This window comes from Xenopus tropicalis, chromosome 1 (assembly GCF_000004195.4).
Source record: "Xenopus tropicalis strain Nigerian chromosome 1, UCB_Xtro_10.0, whole genome shotgun sequence".
NCBI lineage: Eukaryota > Metazoa > Chordata > Amphibia > Anura > Pipidae > Xenopus > Xenopus tropicalis.
In genome coordinates, this window is record NC_030677.2 from 81,821,924 (window position 1) to 81,832,046 (window position 10,123).

A 10,123-nucleotide genomic window follows, 5' to 3' on the forward strand; every position below is an offset into this window, starting at 1 on the left:
AAACCTGTTGGAAAAGATGCAGCTGTGTATCCTGTAATAATCCCAGCTTTCTCTGAATTCCTGGCATGGAGGCATAAAGACACAATTGTTCCTTCTCCACACTGGCAGTCCACATGGGGCTAATAAATGCCCTAATTTGCCAACCCCCAGAAACTCCTTTAAAGCTTGTGAGGCTCCCCTCTTTCTACATTTGAATGTGGTATTAAAGTCTGGGATCTCTGCCATAACCCACAGCTACCAACTACTATGATCTATCTACTACAGGTAGATGCTATGGTTTCCCACACTGGTTCTTATTTGTCCCGCATAGTAAATAATGACACCTCAACAATGGAGTTCCTATATTTGGTAGCATGGATTTTCTGGTTAGTCCATCCTTAATAACATTGTTCCTATACACTATTAACTATATCGATCACCAAAGCCCAATTCAAAAACCTATTTCCAAAAGGCAGAGGGCAGATAGAGCAGTAATGCAAAAATAACATTGTACTTTCCCCTTGGTTGGGAAAAACTTGCAGAACAGCTTTGTTCTGTAACAGCTAGAGTGGTCTATATGGCTAACTATACAGATAATCGGTCTATTTCACCCAACGCCTGATAGTTTGGATCACTGTTCAGTTGGGCAACCATATTGGCTAAGCTGTAGATCCCATCTGCTAGAAGTCAGTCAAATCAACAAGGTTGCTTGGGGAAGCTCTATCTGGTCAATAACAACTTATAAGGACCAATACATAATAAACTCATTAGATTCAGTCAGACGCATTCAACCAGAATTTCCAACCAGATTATTCTTAGAAATTACCAGTCACATCACCTTCAGTGAATACTGCTGTACAGAAAACTCTGTAATATTGTGTAAATGTGCTGTGGGGAAATTTTCCATGCTAAACTTATCAGAGAGGCATGGAGTGGTCCAAAACTCAAGGTTTGGTCTGGACAGGTTCGGGTTGGAAAATGGGCTATCACTGCAATGCAGAGAACTTTTAATTTGTGCCCTATGGCTGGGCCCCCTATAACTTAACTCTTATAGGAGAAGAAAAGGTACAATCACTGGGAGTGCCAAATTGTTAGGCACCCCCCCAGTGATTGTAATCGCTTACCTTATACCTGGTGGTCCTGTCAGGCCCTGGGTTAATGCTCCTGTTAGGAGAAAACCACACCAGCCTGGGGTAGCTGTGAGAGAGTGATCCTCTTCTTTCTCCTCTCTTCTTTTACTCCACTGTGTATGCGCCGGCCCCGGGATTCCGAAAATACACTAGAGAAGGAAGAGGATCACTCTTTTGCAGCTACCCTGGGCTGTTCGGTTTTCTCCTTACATTATACCCCAGGATGGTGCTCCTGTAAGTGATTACAATCACTGGGGGGGGGGGGGGTGCCCACCCCTACTCTGACACCAAATCAGATATCAGCTGAAGGGAAGGTCATGCTCGGCATCCTCTGCATGTCCTTTCTCAACCTTGAGTCGAATCAGGTGAGTAGGGGCTGGTTAGGGATGGTCTGAAGATTTCTAATCTGTGCATCACTATAACCTATGCATTCTTTTAAAGCAAATACACCGCCTACAATAATTCTTTTGAATAGAATAGTTTCCATTTAAAGCTAACATTGAAAGGTTTTAATTCATGGCCACTCTCTACTTAAATATATAAATAATATAATTATGTTTGGCTCTAAATCTAATCTAATAATTTCTTACAGGCAAATGGGACTGACAATTCCAAAAAGGTGCACAGTGATTCTCTATATAAGGCTGCCTCTAAGGAAGTGCTCAGTACAGTTACATTACAATACAGTACATTTCATTGGCTTGTAAATGGTGTACTCGTCAACATGATTAATTGTGTTATTACTGCACATGAACAATTGGAATGCTATATTACATCCTTAGGGTAATGGTTCATGGGGCATTTTATGGCAGCTTTGTGTATGGACAATGTATGTTTTATCTCTGGAAATATGCAACATAAAATGCCTCTTGTGCTTCAAGTCTTAGCACTTAGGTCTGGTGATAGCAGAAACCATTAGTTTTGTGCAACACTAAGGTGCAGAGTATGCAAGTCATTATATTATATCCTCTGCATCCTCAGGTCAGAGAACTGGGAATGTAAATCTTTTACAAGGTTGCATGCAGCATATATTTGATTTGGTGAATTCAAGGCAAGGAAAGAGCAGGTCCAGTGGTGAGGTGGATCGCTGGCGATACCTGTGCATTCGAGCAGGAATGGGTGCAGGAGACAAAGGTGAACTTTCCTCACCCACTAACTCAGTCCTTGCTACTGTTTCTTCCTCTCAGGAGGGGCACCAATTGCGGATTCTGCAAAACGCCGGGTAGAGTTCCCCATCCGGTTGGTGGCCTGAATGTGGTACAAAGATAAAAACAAGAAAGGTTTGAAATTTTATTTAGCTCCCTACAATCATAATTCATATCATTACTGGGGACAGGGATACAGGATAACCCCCAGAAAATCAGGAGGCACAGTGATACCCTCCAGAAAATCAGAGGCACAGTGATACCTCCCAGAAAATCAGAGGCACAGGGATACCCCCCTAGAAAATCATAGGCACAGGGATACCCCCCCAGAAAATCAGAGGCACAGGGATACCCCCCCAGAAAATCAGAGGCACAGGGATACCCCCCCAGAAAATCAGAGGCACAGGGATACCCCCCCAGAAAATCAGAGGCACAGTGATACCTCCCAGAAAATCAGGAGGCACAGGGATACCCCCCCAGAAAATCAGAGGCACAGTGATACCTCCCAGAAAATCAGAGGCACAGGGATACCTCCCAGAAAATCAGAGGCACAGGGATACCCCCCCAGAAAATCAGAGGCACAGGGATACCACCCCAGAAAATCTGAGGCACAGTGATACCCCCCAGAAAATCAGGAGGCACAGTGATACCCCCCCAGAAAATCTGAGGCACAGGGATACCACCCCAGAAAATCAGAGGCACAGGGATACCCCCCCAGAAAATCAGAGGCACAGGGATACCCCCCCAGAAAATCAGAGGCACAGGGATACCCCCCCAGAAAATCTGAGGCACAGTGATATCCCCCAGAAAATCAGGAGGCACAGTGATACCCCCCCAGAAAATCTGAGGCACAGGGATACCCCCCAGAAAATCAGGAGGCACAGTGATACCTCCCAGAAAATCAGAGGCACAGTGATACCCCCCCAGAAAATCAGAGGCACAGTGATACCCCCCCAGAAAATCAGAGGCACAGTGATACCCCCCAGAAAATCAGAGGCACAGTGATACCCCCCCAGAAAATCAGGAGGCACAGTGATACCTCCCAGAAAATCAGAGGCACAGTGATACCCCCCAGAAAATCAGAGGCACAGTGATACCCCCCCAGAAAATCAGAGGCACAGTGATACCCCCCCAGAAAATCAGAGGCACAGTGATACCCCCCCAGAAAATCAGAGGCACAGTGATACCCCCCAGAAAATCAAAGGCACAGTGATACCCCCACTCACTGATTGCTGTCTGCCAGTAACAGCAATTAGGACGTCTGCGTATTTAAATGTCCCGCGGAATAATGGGGCATGCGCAATGAGCGGTCACATGATATAATCACATGACCGTGACGTCAAGAAGGTCCCTTCCAAGCGTAGGAACTAGCCGCTACCATAGCAACCCAGTACTCAAACATTGTGACGATCCACCTGCGTCAATGTAGTTAGCTCGCTGTCCCAGAAGCCACGCCCCCTGCCTTACTATTGATTGGTAAGACGAGTTGTGCCGTTACGTCAGGTGGCGGCTTTTTCTGTCACAAGTTGCTTCTGGCGAGAGGGAAACGTCTGCTCTGATGGAAATGGCATGGAAATGTTTTCTTATCATGGGCACATAGCAGCATAGAAATAAACACGCAAAACCATCAAATTTAACTTCAGGTTAAGGTTGGATCTCCGGACGGAGATAGAGAACTGGACCTGTCAGCCATCGGTGGAGGTTCATGGCATCTCACAGGAGCGCTACAGATTAGCTCGGCAGAATAGAAATTGTGAGTACACGCTGTATTGACATTTTATTTATTGTAGTATGGGCTGAAAAAAAACATTCAATATATGATTGATTCAGCATGATATTTATATAGTTTTAAAATCAACATTTCTGCAGCGTGCAATTATTTCTAGGAAGCACTATTTCCATTCACTGTAATGGCCATCGGAAATAACTTTTCATAATTCCTTTTCATAATATTGGTACTGGCTAGAAGATGGCAATAGCACTTATTTTGGTATTATTTGAGTATACACTGTTTTGACATTATATATATGTACCCCATGCCTATATACCCCTCCTTCTCATAAGCTTGGTACTGGCTAGCAGATCGCAATGGCAGTTATCTCCATTTTATTTAGCAATCTGTAGGATGGGTTTCTGGTTCCAGCAAATGGTAGCATGTAAACTGATAATGGCGAAGCCAGGTGAGCTGGATCTGCTTTCTTATCATTCTTATAATTACAATGGTACAAAAAGCTACTTTAGATGAATTATTTGATGTGAGTATGCCAGCACTCACGGGACTTCAAAGCAGCATCAACAGAAAAAAATAAAAGTTTTACAAAACATATTGTAGCATGGTTTTTTTTTTTTTCTTTCCCTGAAGAAAGTTCCTGTTTGGAACTGAGACGTCGGATAAATAAAAAACCATGCTACAATATGTTTTGTAAAACTTTTTTTTTTTTTCTGTTGATGCTGCTTTGAAGTCCCGTGAGTGCTGCTACCTTTGCTGGGACTATATATATATATATATATATATATATATTTTATTTTTTTTAATATATATATTAGTGTGTATGTGTATATATATATTCTTTACAGGAACCACTTCACACTGGACTTCTAAATCACTAATAGTATTTTATTAAACAATAACAAAGCTGACGTTTCGGCTGTTATTCTTTAATGAAATACTATTTGTGAATTATAAGTCCTGTGTGCAGTGGTTTCTGCACCCAGGTGTGTATAAAGACTTATTCTTGTTAGTGGCTATATATATGTGTGTGTGTACATAATGTTATTAAGAAAATAACCCAGCACTTCCACATCTACCATTACACCTGCAGTGTGTGGTGGGCTGATCTCTGGTATTTTGATTTAAACTGTCACTTTAATATGACCAATTTAGAATAATCATGACATCAATATATTACACAGTCATTTTTATATATATATATATATATATATATATATATATATATATATATATATGTATAGATCGACGTTTCGGTCCTCACCTTTATCATCTTGATAAAGGTCCCGGGTGAGGACCGAAACGTCGATCTAAATAAACTAAGTATCTTTTTTTTGATAAAATTTTCCTGGCATTTTTTACATATTTACATTGTTTATCTGATTTGCACCCAGGTTGTTATCCCTATAAGTGTGTGCCTCAGCCTTTTTCTATATATATATATATATATATAGCTAGCAGGAAACAGTGCAATCGATCGTGAAATCCTGTGAGTGCCGACACTGTTTTCTGCTATTTGATTACTTCGGCTCTGGCACCCAGGTATCGCTAGAAACTTATTGGTGTGCTCCCACTCTATGCTCTGTCTATATATATATATATATATACAGGTATAGGATCCCTTATCAGGAAACCCGTTGTCCAGAAAGCTCAGAATTACGGAGAGCCTGTCTCCCATAGACTCCATTTTAATCAAATAGTTCAGAATTTTAAAACTGATTTCCTTTTTCTCTGTATAAATAAAACAGCACCTTGTACTTGATCCCAACTAAGATATAAATAATCCTTATTAGAGCCAAAACAATCCTATTGGGTTTAATTACTGTTTTATTGATTTTTTAGTAGACTCAAGGTATGAAGATCCAAAGTACAGAGTGAAAAAGTTTTAATGAAAATGGGATTTTTTTCATTAAAACTTTTTCACTAATTGCTAAGTCCTTGTGTGTACGGCTCTCTGTCCTTATATTTCTCCATTTTTGCCTGCACCCAAGGCATTTGAGTCTGAATTGGGTGTGCTCCACTCTTCCTTGTATATATATATATACAGGTATCGGACCCGTTATCCAGAAAGCTCCGAATTACGGAAAGCCCGTCTCCCATAGACTCCATTATAAGCAAATAATTCAGAATTTTAAAACTGATTTCCTTTTTTTATGTAGAAATAAAACAGAACCTTGTAATTGATCCCAACTAAGATATAAATAATCCTTATTGGATGCAAAACAATCCTATTGGGTTTAATTAATGTTTTATTAATTTTTTAGTAAACTTAAGGTATGGAGATCCAAATTATGGAAAGACCCCTTATCCGGAATACCCTTGGTCCCGAGCATTCTGGATAATGGGTCCTATACCTGTATATATATTAAATCTAGTGAGTATTGGTGCACACCAGGAATCGTTTAAAAAATAGCTTTTATTGTAGTAAATACATTACAGGACAGGCCTGTCCTGTAATGTATTTACTACAATAAAAGCTATTTTTTAAACGATTTCGGGTGTGCACCAATACTCACTAGATTTTTTATTTTTAATGCTTAATTGGTAGCACCTGGGTCTTTTGACCACGCTTAGGAGTGCTTAATCTACGTATGTTATATATATGTGTGTGTGTGTGTGTATATTCTTCAAAGCAGGAACCACTTCACACTGGACTTCTAAATCACAAATAGTATTTTATTAAACAATAATAAAGCTGACATTTCGGCTGTTATTCTTTAATGAAATATTATTTGTGAATTATAAGTCCTGTGTGAAGTGGTTCCGGCTTTGAAGAATGTTGATCCGATGAACTTTAGGACTGCACCCAGGTGTGTATAAAGATTTATTATCGTGAGTGCAAGCTTAATGGCTTATATATATATATATATATAATATATGTGTGTATATATAATGTTATTAATAAAATAACCCAGCACTTCCACGTCTACTACTATACCTGCAGTGTGTGGTAGGCTGATCTATATTGATTTAAACTGTCACTTTAATATGACCAATTTGGAATAATCATGACGTCAAATGTGACATGTATGAACATGGACTTTATTTTTATGGACTTATTATGGTTGATCTAGCACTGGGAATATGCATTACATGCACACCACAGTGGGGCAGCGTGGTATTAGTAAAAATGGGAGTGGTCTGATTTTTGGAGAATAGCTCAATCGTCTGGTTTACAGAGTGTTGCTCAGTGGTATTGTTTATGGAGTGTTGCTCAGTGGTTTGGTTTTAGGAGTGTATATTAGTGGTCTAGCTTATGGAGTGTTGCTCATTGGCCTGGTTTACAAAGTGTTGTTATGTGGTCTGGTTTATGGAGTGTAGCTGAACGATCTGAATCGGGGAGTGCAGCTTAAGGGTCTTGTTCAGTGAATGTAGCTCAATGGTCTTGTTCGGTTACTGTAGCTCAGTGGTCTGGATTTTGAAATGTAGTTTAATGGCCTTGTTAATGGAGTGTAGGTCAGTGGTGTAGTTTTTGGAGTGTAGCTCAATTATCTGGTTTACAGAGCTTTGCTTAGTAGTATGGTTTGTGGAGTAGCTCAGTGGTCTGGTTCAGTGTGAGTATTGCTCAGTTCTATAGTTTTTGGAGTGTTGCTCAACTTTATTTGTTTTATAGAGTGTACTGCAGTTATATGGTTTATAGGGTGTATCTCAATGATCTGGTATATGGAGTATAGGTCAGTGGCATAGTTTATGGAGTATTTCTCAATGAGCTGGTTTGTGGAGTGTACCTGAGTGGTATGGTTTATGGAGTGTACCTTAATTTTCTGGTTTATTAGGTGTAGGACAGTGTTATATTTTATGGAGTGTATCTGAATGATCTGGTTTTTGGAGTGTAGCTGATTGGTCTGATTTGTGGAGTATATCTTCACAATCTGGTTTATAGAGTATTTCTCAGGTGTATGGTTTATGGAGTTTACCTTAATTTTCTGGTTTATTGAGTGTAGTTCAGTGGAATGAGTTGTGGAGTATATCTCAATGATCTAGTTTATAGAGTATTGCTTAGTGGTATGGTTTCTAGAGTGAAACAAAATGATTTTTTAGTGTGAATGAAATGTATAACCCACTCCTGATACCTTGTGCTTCGGTTTAAACAATAATACTTAACTCTGGAGCGCCCTCCTCTGTGCAGACTTCCCAGATGAGGTCTTATGGGATAAAATAAAATAAAAAAATATATATAGTGTAATATAATATTGATAATCACCCCTCCAAACGTTTTTATATCCAAAACAAATCTTGTGAACACCACTACCAAATTTACTTCACTTTTTTGGGAAAGTACAATCCACTGCAAAGTGTTTAAAGTTTGTGTCTATTTAAATAGGTGAATTTCCATATTTCACACTCTTCCGTGACTTCCTTTTATCCTCAACCAATTGTGCATATACTTACAGACCAGCACTATGGTCTTGGAGCTTGTAACAAATTCCCTCTTGGTAGAACTATAACTCCCAGCTTCTCTTTCTCAGCTGCTGCTGAACAAATATACAGCGGACATGTGTAAAATCCTAAAACTTTATTCAAAAACATATTAAAAGTTAAACTCACAAACGCCATAAAAATTGCGCCCATTGGGAGTCCTTTTTTAACAGCGTCGGATCCTTGCTTGCTTTTCAGTCTCCTTATGCGATCGCCAGTCGGCGAAGCAGTGGAGAGAGACACCAAAGGGGGAACGCGAACGGAGAGACTTGCAAACCAGGACCAAAGCGAATACTGCAGATGGCATAAGGAGACTGACAAGCAAGCAAGGATCCGATGCTGTTTATAAAAGGGCTCCCGATGGGCGCAATTTTTGGCGTTTGTGAGTTTAACTTTTATTTAATATGTTTTTAGGATTTTACACATGTCCGTTGTATATTTGTTCAGCAGCAGCTGAAAGTGGAGAAAGAGAGGCTGGGAGTTATATAGTTCTACCAAGAGGTATAATATTTGGTAGAGAAGAGAGCAAAATTAGTTTAAAACCAGCAAAGGAGAGAAAGAGAGTGAAACAAGTAAGTTGCAAATTTAAAAAGGCGATTGTCATGTTTATAGGGTGAAATCTTTGCATCTTTCTTGTAAATTTACGAAGATTTTGTACACTGATTTTATGACTGCTCTTTATAACAACTTTTGTCATTTTGGGGCTAATTTTAATTTTATTGACTAAATTTGCAGTTGGGATAAACAATTTTCAACAAATAGGAGAAATAGTTTGTTGAGCTACCTATGTGCAGCAGTGAGATAAGTAAGTTTGTATTCAAGCGGAGTTACATGGGCAAAGCAAAGCCTTTTTATTTCCTAGGTGAGACATTTGAAATTAGGAAATCCAACAAAAAGGCACATTTCTTGGTTTTAAAGTTAATATTTTCCTTCTATGTTGTCATGGGATGCTGCATGCACTATGATCTGGTGAAACTGGATTTTAACTGCCATAGGGCTAAGGTATTGAGAAGGTGAGTGCACTGTGTAAACAATTCCTTCATATTTTTTAGGTCATTTTGGGCAAAAGAAGATGAAGGAAAAGATAAAGAGAAAGTGAAGAAGCAGAAGAAGAAGGACGTTTGGTAAAGAGAAGAGAGAAACGGGATACAAGTAAAATGCAATGTTATTATTCTATTATCTATGTCCTTGCTGGGTCTCTAAGGGGTTAGGTCCCTTTGCAAGGGATCTCATGTTCAACCAAAGAGGTCCTTCATGGAAGGTTAGGTAGAGGATGGGTATGTTGCACCTCTTTGGTTGAACATGTAACCCCCAACTGAGAAAGGGTACAGGAGTGCTTCTGGTCTTTAGCAATTTAATTGTCCTATTACATGTATATGCTAATGTATATAGATAGAATAAATACACAATATATATAGGTATGGGCAGGGTTGGACTGGGGCGCAGGGACCCTCCCCTGACCCGGTACTTTCTAGGCAATCCCCTGAGCCACTGGTCTCCTCCCCTGACGCGCTTAAGGTAAGTTTCAATTAGGTATCCCTGAGGCAGCGGCCCCTGTGAGCCCGACACCTCCAAGTCCAACCCTGGATATGGATATAGATACTAAGATAGAAAGATGGATGGTTCAATTAGTGTAACTCAGTGATCTGGTTCAGTGAGTGTACTCAGTGGTCTTGTTCAGTGAGTGTAACTCAGTGGTCATGTTCAGTGAGTGTAACTCA

General features: G+C 39.9%; 1 long non-coding RNA gene across 2 annotated transcripts; it reads right to left on the minus strand.

Annotated features, from left to right (window-relative positions):
* Positions 1-1,749: 1,749 nt before the first annotated feature.
* Positions 1,750-3,584, minus strand: LOC116411454. Of its 2 annotated transcripts, none has more exons than XR_004223092.1 (2): positions 3,481-3,584; positions 1,750-2,357 (listed from the first exon to the last, which is right to left on the minus strand). It is a non-coding gene; the product is annotated as an uncharacterized LOC116411454 (long non-coding RNA). The 2 variants fall into 2 exon arrangements; XR_004223093.1 differs by having other exon boundaries at positions 3,471-3,574.
* Positions 3,585-10,123: the final 6,539 nt, after the last annotated feature.